The sequence below is a fragment of the Corvus brachyrhynchos genome, unplaced genomic scaffold, assembly GCF_000691975.1.
Source record: "Corvus brachyrhynchos isolate BGI_N302 unplaced genomic scaffold, ASM69197v1 scaffold142, whole genome shotgun sequence".
NCBI lineage: Eukaryota > Metazoa > Chordata > Aves > Passeriformes > Corvidae > Corvus > Corvus brachyrhynchos.
The window spans coordinates 4014458-4027006 of record NW_008237226.1 but is presented as its reverse complement, the minus strand read 5'-3'; positions in this window follow the sequence as shown (position 1 = coordinate 4027006).

Here is a 12549-nt window from a genome sequence, read left to right as displayed (position 1 = left end):
AGGAATGAGGGACTTGTTAAAAGGAGAAACAAAATGGTGTTTTAAAGTCCTATCTAGCAAAGCTGTTTATAACTAGTCTTTCAAGTAGGGTTTTTATATTATAACAACTAATCTTTATAGTTAAATTTCTTCAGTCTGCACTTCCCCTGAAAAGGCCAGCAGCAAAAGAAACAAAGTAAGGATAATAGCAAAGAGAAATCATCTTTCTTGAGAGCAAGCTGAACTGTCAGATACTTAGGGTCTACAGTGTGCTGATAAGATATACTGTTGTGTGAACTTTCCCTCCCAGAGCCATCCATCTCTATTATCACAGCCTGGAGATGGTTCTGTGTCAACTTTGCATCTGCATCAGTAACTCATTCTGTTCAGCCATCTGTTCCACAGACATCAAACTGTTAAGAAGCCCCAGTACAGCACAATCCAGTCCAGTAACACAGAAACAGAAAAGAAAAGATCTCATTACCATTTGAATTCATGGGCTCTCCTGTGATACACATACAATATTTTTTTATATTGACATGAACATGGTAATTTGGTGAGTAAATTCCCAGTTACAACAAAGAGATTAAAATCAAGCACTTAATATGCAATAGCTTTATTCAGAGGCAAAAGAGTTATTGAGTTAAACTAGGATTTAAGGTAGTTGTTTCTCATTTTGCAGACTTTAACAGAGTTAAGAAAACATTCATGTTAACTAGGTGACTATTACATATTGCCCATTTTAACTTCTGAAGATTTCACCACTAATTTGTAGTCAAAATGAAATAGGCATTTAAAAGCTAAGGTGTCCAAAGAAAATTATGACAGTAGATTGTTGACAGTGCAATTTGAGATTTCGTGTTTTGTTTCTATTTATTCAAGTCCATATATGATTGAAACTTAGGATTTTTTTTATTTTGATTTGCTATGTTGTCTTTAGAAATTAGTATGTCCCAAGAGCTTGTAAAGTTATGTCTGCCTAATTCCGTGGCTTTTGATATTTTTTTCCTAGGCTTTTTAGCAGTATAGAGCTAGGATAATTAAAGGCCAGAGAGCTGGATTCCATTCTGGCCTATAAATCTTCAACAGAACTGGTGCTGGAGTTTCAATAACAAAATCATTATTGTGAATGATTACTGAGCCAGAGAAAACCATTGATTGACATTCAGATTCTTAACTGAATTTGCAGATGTTGCAAACTGAGATTTGGTGGGAGGTCTGTGAGTCATTGAGACAGGATCTCAGTCTCACAGTTTTAGAGAGCTCTCCTTCAGAGACACACTGCACTCCAGCATTGCTTTTGGGTTTGGGGAGACAGGGACTGAAGAGCTGTGCAGGAGCAATGTGCTCAAGCCTTGTTCAAAGGAACATGAATGCTGTGTTTAAAACAGTAATCCCTTTTGCTAATTAACATGTGATCTGATTGGTAAATTAGCCTCTATGAAGTTTTTGCTACCACAGCTCAAGTATTTTGAGAACCTAAGGGCTTTCATTTTTAAAAGGAACTCTTCCAGGAGAGGGGCAAAGATTCCTCTTATACATTGACCCCCTTTTACTCTTCACAACTTATGAAATGTATTCATCTGTTGTGACATGGTCTCCACTGAAGAGCTGGATATACATACAGCCTGATACAACTTGGGACTGTGCAGCACGCATGCCATTAGATATACTATACTCTTGGCCATGTGTTAGATTCTATTATGTTCTAAAGATTTAATACAACCTTTTTGTTTTTACACGACACTCTGATCTAGGCACATATTTTTAGTGCACAGAGCCTGTCTTTGGAGCTGAAACTTGCTCAGCCTTGTGATACATCTCTCATTTCAGCTCTATCTTTGTTTTATATATCTCTCCCTACACTGTCTCTGGGGAAGAAATACACCAGACTTGTGTCCCCCAACAGAGCTGTGGTCTCTAAGGAAACTCCTGCATTAATTAAGGAACGGTATAATGGGTATGGTTTTGTTTTGTTAACCAGTGCCCCAAGGAGCATCGTTTCACTTACATGAGTATTTTACGCCCTCCCCCCACTAGCAAATATCAGCATATTTCTGTTAGCTGTTCTGTGCGTATGTTCAAAACAATACTTATGAGATAAAATTTTGTCTTCTGAAATAGCAAGCAAATTGGCACATGAATTTAATTTCTGTAGTAACTTGGCACTGTCTTCTCTGGTTACTGGTTGTTGGCCTCCCCCTCAAAATGTTCTAGTATTGAAGCCAACACCCATGGCCACACACTGGGTGTGCTTGGCAGCTGCAGGGCCCAGATGCCAACCACTGGAATGCATTTTACGTACCAGTGTCTCTGCCTGTGGCTTGGTTTCCTGGCCAGCCTTTAGCAAAGTCTCTTCTCTGGACTCATCTGGCTCCAGTGCCTGCAGCTCTTGCAGCTGTGGAACTGAAGCAAAAGCAATTTACAGAAGATCTGTCTCACCGTTCCAGGAGCCGCTTGCCTGCACCATCTCCCAGCAAGATACACACACTGAGTCCTTTTAGCATGTGAAAGGAAGATGTCCCACTTGCCTGTATTTGTTGTGGAGGACCAAGTGTATGGAATGACAGGGGTCTGACAGGACAGAGCACCCTGGTAAACCTGACAGACATCACTGAAAGCTACTTTTTAATGTCTCAAAATTTCTCTATCAAATGTCTGTTTCATGTTTCTTCTAGCTAAAGCCTCTGAAAAGTACAGTATTGGCTCAGCATCAGGTATTTTGCACATACAATTTCCATCACTTTCTCCAGCTATTAGTGGTGATCTAGGCATGGATTTATTTCTACTGTTCAACAAGATAGGAGGGAGGAAGGGAGGGAGGGAGGAAGGAAATGAAGGGAAGGAAGGAAAGGAAGGGAAGGAAAGGAAAGGAAGGAAAGGGAGGGAGGGAGGGAGGGAAGGAGGGAGGGAGGGAGGAGACAGATCCACCTGGCAAGCAAGAGTAAACTGTCTTGTTGTCTGGATATATTTAACAAGTGTCAGAGAAGATTATCTTTCCACAGAAGATCAGTTAGTGTAGTAAAAATTAAAAATACAGCTTATTTCCGTAAGTTATTTACTGAGTAGCATTTTGTAGAATAATTATTAATGGTTTATATTTTGTAGTATTTCCAATCTTAATGCTTTCTTTATTTCTAATCTTAATGTAGCATTCCACTGTGGTTTCTCTGTTGCCATCTAGGCTTCCACACTTGCCTGGAAAGCTGGCAGCTCACTAAAGACATGCCAATCCGAACACTGGAGGTGTGTATTGCTACACACCCACAATACAGAAATTGCCTTAGCTGGATTACATACCTCTGATTGCACTAGAGAAACACACAGCTTCTGCTAAGAAGCTGCAGTAAGAAAATGTGGATTTATCAAATACAGAAACACTCACTAAGTTGATACTGAATTTCAACCATTGACTGAGTTACTTTTAAGTATCTACAACACGACAGAAATTGATTTTACACCCCTAATTTGCACATGCTTTGGTGTGTACAAGGGTAAATTCATTGAAGGATAATCTCAGCTCCCCAGGTTGTATTTAAGAATGGCTGTAACATGAAAAAGTGGACAATTAGTTTACCATCTCATCCATTTAAGAACAATTATGTTGACAGTAGAAGAACATCACATCTAGTACATACACTTTTGCACCATGTGTGCACACACAGAATTTAAAAGGTGTACAAGATATTACTATGTGCTCATCTGGGAGCTGTCCTTTAGGGAAAAAGAATTACTGTATGTTATATTCTTGAAATAATATTGTTCAAAAATATAACCAATTATTATGAAACTGATTATTTTCTGCCTTAGCAGGGATACAACTATGTCTTGTAACCATATTTACTTCAGTGTGGTATTTCCTGTTGCCATTGGTGCCACTGGGAGCACCATTATTTACTGGTGTTGTAAGCCAGCTTTGTGCAGATTTGTCAGCATACTTTTTTTCAGTGGCTTTTTAAAAAAAATAACACTAAAATATAAGAAGTGGTTAGGAATCGCTAAGATTTTATTCTGAGTTTCTCTCCTGATGGAGAAAAAGAAAGTCTTATAATTTAGTACAAGCATTGGTAAAAGAGGGAAAAGGTGCAGTAAAATGACAAGAGGCTGGTGAAAACTTCAAGAGGAAATAAGAAAAAGTAGAAATATGACAACATAGAGAATTCAGTGTAGGTGTAGGTAAGCCAAGAAAATCAAACTACTTGTGCAGGTTGATATGCTGTAAATCTGCTGAGAAAACCTGTATATTATTACAAACCAAAGAAAGATCCATTCCAATTTTAACACTAATTGAAAAGCAAGCAAAATATTAAGTCACTCTAAGAAAAGCAGTGGGAATAATTTTGGGGCAATTTAGTTTAGGCAGAAGGGATATCAGAAGAGAAGGTGAAGTACAGAACATGATGGTGTATAGAAAGTAAATTAGGCATCTATGTTTTGCTTCTTATATTCCAAGGAGTATATCCAGTCAAATCAGTAATAAAGAATGAGTATCAGTGAGTGATGTTTTCTATATAGTGAATATCTGAAGCATGCTACTGGAATACCTGCTGAGCCAGAAAGCCTTGCAGTATATTTTGTAAAATGGTTCAAGCGTTTATTTACTTCATATAGATGTTTTCTATGAGTTCAAGCAGGACAAAATCTGTGAGATGTGTCCACCTTTGTAAGAAACACAGAAGCTAGTTATGGGGCATATTAGTCAGAAAGGTCTGTTATGACACAGCTCTCAGTCATCAGTGTTCTCCTTCTGTAGAATTTGATTTTCACTATATTTAAGTACATTGCCAATATTGTGAACCTGTTTATCAAGATTTACATTACATGCTTTCTCTTCATTTAAATGCCTGTGAAAGAAAAATATAGATCTATGTGAACATAAGCTTCTTTTCACCAGGTAAAAATGAGCTCAATATAAAATTACTGGGGGGGCATTATGTCTGCTTGAAGCTTGTGCCAATTGGTTAGCCAATCATTTCCCTTTAAACAAGAAGGATAAAATAAATAAAAATCTGAGCAAAACAGTGAATAATCTCAGGGAACTTTTTTTAACTACTCCCCAGTGACAGACGAGTGAAACCTTTTGTTATATAAGCTTGTTGTGGTTCAACAGTCACAGGTTCCCTCTCATTTTGGTATTTCAGCTTTTTTTTGAGCCCAGTTGCATCTTCACATGCACAGAGGTATTTGACACATGGTCCAGTACTTTAAGCAGCAGGAGGAAAATCTAGAACTTATAGAGATGTTATACATGTTACAGAGAAAGGAAAGACTAAATAACAGGCATATTCTCTTGATTTGTGATATTAAGAGAGCTCAACTCAAAAGCAGACCTACGAAATATTTTAAACATAAACCTCTGTGGAACTGATACTCATGTTTCAGTGAGTAGTACCCTGACATCATGCCACGAGTGAGTTAGAAAACAGTTTCCTTGCTGATGAGAGCCACTGTAATGTTCATAATGACATTTTCTGAGTGGCATATAAAATGGAAGCCTAGCCTTAGATAGCAATCTAAATAATAAAATATTTCAACCAGTTCAAAAGAGCTGATCTTCACTTACAGTAGTATCTTAACACTTCCTTGCTTACAGTGTAAGCATCGTTTTCAGTAATGTGAAGCAGTCTTTCCATTCACACATTTGAAAGAATAAAACAAAATCCCACTACCATGAAATGGTAGAATGAAGACTTCAGGGTCTCCTTGCACTAGTTTTACTTCTGTGGAAGTGCATTACTTCAGTGGAAGCAATCCTGGATTCATGCAAGTTTTCCTCCTCTGAATTAAGAAGACTAGAAAAAACAGGCAGTGCACTTCAACAATATACAATAAAAATCAAAGTAGATATATCTCTTTCTCATCTCTATTTTCCATACAAATTATTGAGGCATACAGGACTGGTCATAATTTGTAGGTAAAATGAACATCCTTGTTTCTTCCAAATGAACATGAAGGATCCTAGGTGACCTTCTATTACAGTAAAATTTTCTCATGATCCCCAGACAAATTCTCCTTGCCTAGTAGACTGCACAGGTATCCATAAGCAGTTGCATATACATGCAATGTAGATGTCAATATTCATAGATATTGTATATGTGATATACCTACATATACAGTTTCTCACTGTGAGGATAGATACTGTGTATACATACAGCATTATCTTCATTGATGTGTGTACAATATCTTGGTGCCGTTAGCTAGTATGGACAGAACATAGTCTGTAAGTTCTGTAATGAAGGGATGGTATTACATGGTGGACATGAAATCTGTTGGACTTACAGCACAGTCAGTTGCAGCAGGGCAGCTTGGATCCATCTCCCGTTTCTCAGAGGCAGCAACAGCAGTGGGAGTAAATCTTCTAACAAGTCTCAGTAGACAAAGATTTTGTTCCCATTCTTTCTGCCTCATCTGCTCATTTTCCTCCACACTACTTAGACAAATTACTAGTTTTTCGCATTTTCACTTTATCTATTCCAGCCCTGAACCTTAACTGGATTTTCATCTCCTCTAATACTCTTACCCTGGAACTTTCTGCTGAGTGTACATATCTATGCATTTGTCTGCACATGTGCAACTGTCAGAAATGTTCCTTTATATTTATTACATTATTGAACCTCTGAGATAAAATGCCTGTTAAAATGAAGGGGCCTCATCTAAGTGCAGTCTTTTAGAGCCCAGCATGAGTTTTACAGCTCACAGAAGCATGCAGTCTGACCCTATTTTTCTTCTTTCATGGAGGAACATTGCCTAGCAATTGGTGGTTTTGTTTACTGGAGTTCACATCTCACAAAGCAGTTTGAAACAGAATGCAAAGGAAACTAATGTGCTAGCAGAGAAAAGAATATGGAGAAGTTAAATAGTTAATTTTTAGTAGGCACAAATCACATTTCCATCAAGTGCAAGCAGTCAGCTGTTATTGTAGGTCACTAAGATACAATGAATTATTTTCTGCAGTTCGTGGAAAACATTAGGCAGCTGTAATAAAGTCAATGGTATTTCCTTCCTTACGGAAACATTACTTCAGCAAATCCCCCTGTTTTGTTAAAACACCATTTCATGCTTGAGAAAATTTCATTGATTTCTTCTTTTATATTTTTTTAAATTTCTTTTATTGATTGCTTCAGATAGAGAAAACACTGAGGGAAAAATATCAGAAGTGACTTTTCGTGTTCGGATAGATGACAATTGAGCTAAACTAAAAGGATTGTAAGTGGAAAGGGGAAGGGAGCACTTCAGTGGCTTTTTTATAACATAGATATTCAGTCCAGGAAACATACCACAACATAAATGTCTTTTTAAGACATTAAAGCTTAGCTTAAGCAACAGCTAGAGTATTTATACCCTAGTTCACCACATTTATTCTTCCTTACATATTTATCAATGTTTTTTCTGTGGTAACATACAAAGTTATATTTTCAAATTTTATCTTGCTTTATAAGCATCTATTTAAATAAGTATCTTTAATAAATCCCTTTCAATCAGTAGTATATCTTTTATTCTTATTTTCTTTTAAGATCTGGTGATCTCAACAATTGAAGGGTTCCTTGGAATTCTGAATGAATCACTTAAGTGATGGTGACTTTTCTTTTGGGACACTAATCCGTGGCAAATGTCTCACAATATGTGAAATGAAGAACAGACCTTGACTGTACGTACGCAAAAACTGTTCAGCCAGCTGGTTGTGCATTATCAGGGAAACACTTTTGCTTTCTACAGGGAAACAGCAGCCTCAGTGTTTTAAAAATATGTACTGTCCTATGGATTGGCTCACAAACAGTAGCAGCTGGACCTCAAATTAGGTACCCACACTTTAGTAAGGAAACTAACACTACAGCAGAGGAATGAGAAAAATGTAGTAATTAGTAAGGGCTAGAGGGCCATGTTTGGATGGGAGGTTATAGCATTTTCACTAGCTGGACAGGGACACACACAGCTTGGATAAAACCTGCAAGGACTTTTGTAAAATGTTGTATTAACAATTGCATACTCACTTTTCTTGACAACATTGTATTAATAAGATGGAGTTTAGTTCCCCTCCTCTCTTTCAAATTATTTTATCTGCTTCAAATATATGTCCAATTGAACATGAGTTTAAAAATGCCAGATCACATAGCAAGTCTTCCTGAGAATTCAGGAACAGTATCCTTGATTCTGGAGAACGAATGATGTTTTATAAAAGTTTTTCAAACTAACATTGCTGGAGTTGGTAGATGCTGACCCTCTCTTAAGAGGGATTGGCTAAATTAGAAGATATAAAAACCCTGTGAATCATGCTGTGAATTCTGGATTAGACATGCATCAGGAGCAGCAGTGAGTTAAGGGTATATTGGTGTATGCATCATATTCAGATATGTTGTCTTCTCATCTTTGTACTTACTACTGAAATATTCCTTCCCTATTACCAGAGTTCTGTTCATGTTTATCATAAGTGACAGTGGTAAGTGGCCCACTCTATGTTAATGCTACTTTCTGTGTGCAGTTCCTAATCTGTTGCATATTTTACAGAGCCTTGAAAATATATGTGATGAAGTTATCATAACCAAACATACTTCTGCAGATCTTTTCTGCCCTTTTTTTCTACACACCATTCAATGTCTTACTACCTCATGGAGCATTGTATATATGAATACAGCTTGCTGCAGTTTCTTAGAAAGAGCTGATCATTGGGAAGTTCATGTGCCAGTAAAGCAACCAACTCAATTGAACTGACTACTTTTAAGGTTGGAGAAGTAATAGGAGCAGACTTGCGCCTAGTATGGGGGTCTGCATGGACATACACATACTCTACTGTACCCTAAAGCAAGCTGAAGAGGTACAGCTGTAGCCCTCAAGGCACAATTGACAAATTAATGCATTAACAAGACAAAAGACTGCTTATCTTTACCAAACATTTCCAGAATATAGGCAAGGGGTTACTAGTCAATTATTTAGTTAAGTCAAGCCAACATGGGAATTGTCTGACCTTTATTTCCACTTGTCTTTCACTTGTGTTCTAGAAATTATTTTTGTTATTCTGTATGGTCACTACCCCATCATAAAACACAGTTTGTGCCATAGCTTTAGCACCAAGCAAGCCCACAAAAAGCTGTGAAATTTACCTCTATAGAAAAAAAAATGCTATTAAGTAATACGTAATAAACTTTAAATAACACTTTTGCAGCTTGTCTTAACTAACTTCATTTGCCAATAAGCATGCCTCCATTCTAATATTGAGAGCATTTCCATGTCAGAGCCTTATCTTTCCTGCAGTCAAACTGAGAAATTCATTGTCTTGTCAAGGTTAAGATCACTAGAGATCATTGGATCATACAATCTAATCAGTATCTCACTGATATAAGAAGGCCAAAGGACGTTGCTTTTCACTCCCCCAGTGTCCTCTATCTTGTCTTCAGCATGTATTCTAAGAAAATATCTGATTGTTCTTCAGGCAGATTTCTCCATTTCCCTTAGTGGTTTCCTCCCTGTTTAGCTACCACCAAGGCATATTTTTGTTATTCTGCTTCTTTATTCTAAGAAGTAATTTTTCAGCTAATCTTACCTTTTACATATGGGGGTTTTTTGCTGTTTCCCAGTCAGAAGGTGGTGTTGTCACATCTTCTTCTTCTATGTATATCCTCTGTGTGATGTAACTGAGCTCTAATCTGGGAACTCTAGAGGACATGCATTCTTTTACTAGCTGTCTGTAGCTGTTTTCACATCAAATATCTTTAGAAGCTAGCCTTATGACTGGTCTTGGTTTTAGGGGTAAGCAAATGGTAAAAGTTAATTTATACCATTTTTAAAAATAACCTTTAGCAAATACTGTGCTTAGAGTAATGAATATTACATGAGCCTTTGTATATATCTTGGATATCTAATTTTATATATTTCCTTGAGAAAAAAACCCAAACACACACACACACACATACACTTCATTGTGCTTCAACAAAACGCAGAATTCAAAATGTTCCACCCCTGCTTACTCATCAGTCAGCCTGAAGTGGTTTCTTCTTCAGTCACTGTGCCTACAGGGATACTGATATTACTGTAGTGTTATTTTAGTAATCGGTAAGCAGTTTCCAATTGCACAAAACACCTTTAAAATGGTTTTTATATGAAACTTAATCACACAAGATCACCATACACAGTAATAAACAGTAGTCATTTTTCAGTTCACCCACAAAAATCAGCTGTTGGCTGGAGGTCCCAATACTTCACCTCACTTGTGTTGTAGAGGTTGGGTTTTAAATTCTCCAGTTGCAGTTTCTTAGGTACCTGGACAGTCTCCTAAGGCTTCCTAGCAGCTAGTAAAGAGACATAAGCCCTCTCAGAGGAGTCAAAGCCTTTATTTCAGTCATGGTTCTGCTGTGATCAGTTTCTAAATTTCCCCTCTCATCCAGTTCTTGCTTACAACAAGAAAAACACAAATCTGTGGTGAGCACTGGCTTTGGCAAGGTCATCGTTGGCCTGTGAGTGAGTCAGTCACAGCTCCACTCAGTCCCATCGGTGCAGATCTGATGCTGGAGTAGCTGGAAGTGAGTGTCCTCTGGAAAGCTCCACAAAGAGAGAGTGACAAATACCAAGGTTGGTATTTGTGGACACTACTTCTTCAGGCAGTTTGTTATCAGCAGTGTAAGACTGTTTGGTCTAACGGGTCATTGTGGTGATTACTTAAACAAAAGAAAGAAAATAGCACTTCCCTGGTGCAGGGACAGACCATGCAAACAAGGTGTTTTGTTAGAATCAATGCACTCTCCCCCTCACACACAGCCCTGCAGTCAAGTCTAAAGGTATCAGAAGGCCTGTCAGCCAGGATAAATGCATTCAGCAAATCCAAACAGAAGGTGACCATCATCCAAAAGCAGTAATAAGAACCTAAGGACTTCTAGAGAGCCAGAAAGTCTTTATTATTTCAACTGTTCCTAGAACAGGATGTTGACTATTCAACAAAAAAGCAAAAGAATAACATATCTTTCCCCTCTTCCCCCCTTGCCAAAGGCAATCAAGGTTAAAAATATGCCTGGTTAGGAAGCAGAAATTTTTAATATTCCTAAAACCAAGAAGTTTATCGTGGCAATCTTTAAGAGGGATGTAATAGCCTAAGTGTGTAAATGTTAAGTCAGACTGCCTGAAAAGTATTTGTTTGCACCTGAAAAGAAGCTAACTCAGAATTGTGTATTCCATCTTCTGTGAAATCTACCATTTTTCTTTTTTTTTTTCTCCTTACAGTTTCTTTCTGTACATATAATATAGGGGGAAAATAGTCTCATATAGCAACAGGCAGAACAAATAGTTCAGTATAACAAACCATGCTGATCTCATTAGTCCTAAGAGGGCTTAGGTTAAAAAGAGAAATGTTCACAAAGAGCTTAACAAATATATATATGTATATTTATATTTATAAATATATAATTGTATATAATTATATATAATTGACATTTTTGTGTCGTAAAACTAGGAATCAATCATGCCTCTTGGCTGACAGGCTGAGTGCTTAATCTTGAATACAGGCCCCAGCAGATGGTTTAACTTTTGGATACTCCCCATTTGAGAGAAAGGCAGACACAGACTGTTGCTCCATGAGGTCCTCCACAAACACAGGGAGTTATTTTCTTTGCAGCATTTCCACTGAAATTTTACACGGTTGCACACATCCTTTCACTGCAGCTGTACAGGGTAAGCCTTGCTCAAAGTGAAGTGAAAACCATAAACCAATTTCAGCTCGCATGTAACTGCAGAAACATACTTCCTTTTTTTTGCCTCTGCCTATGACTTCAACACAACCCTCATTATCACCACTCTTGTGACTATTCAGGAAGCATGTGGATGCCATGCAACATCATAACACAGATGTGTCTTATGTTCTTTGTATGTGACAATTCTCTTTAGTTGTATAAATTGTGCCTTGCTGTAGTACAGTGTATTACTAAGAGCCTGAAACAGAGCAAGCGAATTCTGCACCCCAGTGAAATCACACGGGAAAAATACATTATTTCATGTATATCCCAGTTGAGATTTAACAGTTTGGGAGATGTTGTATATCTAGGCAATGAAATAGAAACCTGTCTTTCTGGTCCACCGTGGCATGGGGACTTCAGCTGTATTAATAGTTTATTTCAGGAGTTTTCAACCCTTTTCTTGCTGGAACTTTGACAGGTCCTTTAAACTTCCGTCTTTTCATATTATTGGGAGAGTTCTGCACACAGAACTTATAACCTTTGAGACTCACGATATACAATACACTTCAGCATTTCCACCTCTTTTAAAGCTTTTAAAGCCTGTGTGCTTCTCCAAGCAGTTCCATTTGGATAGTTAAATCAAGGCATAGGTTTCCATATCGGTCTGTGGCACCTCAAAAGAAAAATTCTAGGTTTATGATGTGTAGTGTGCCTTTCCATTACAGGTGTAATACAAGCACTTCTACAAGAGTAGAAATGCACAATTTTATTTGTGCGTAAACAGCATATATGAACCAAGATTAAAACAGGATATCAGTCGAATGGAAGCAGTAAAAGGAGACAGGTATATGTGAGGCAGACTATGACCAAATTATACAAGGGCATGGAGAAAATAGAACTGAGAAGGCAGACA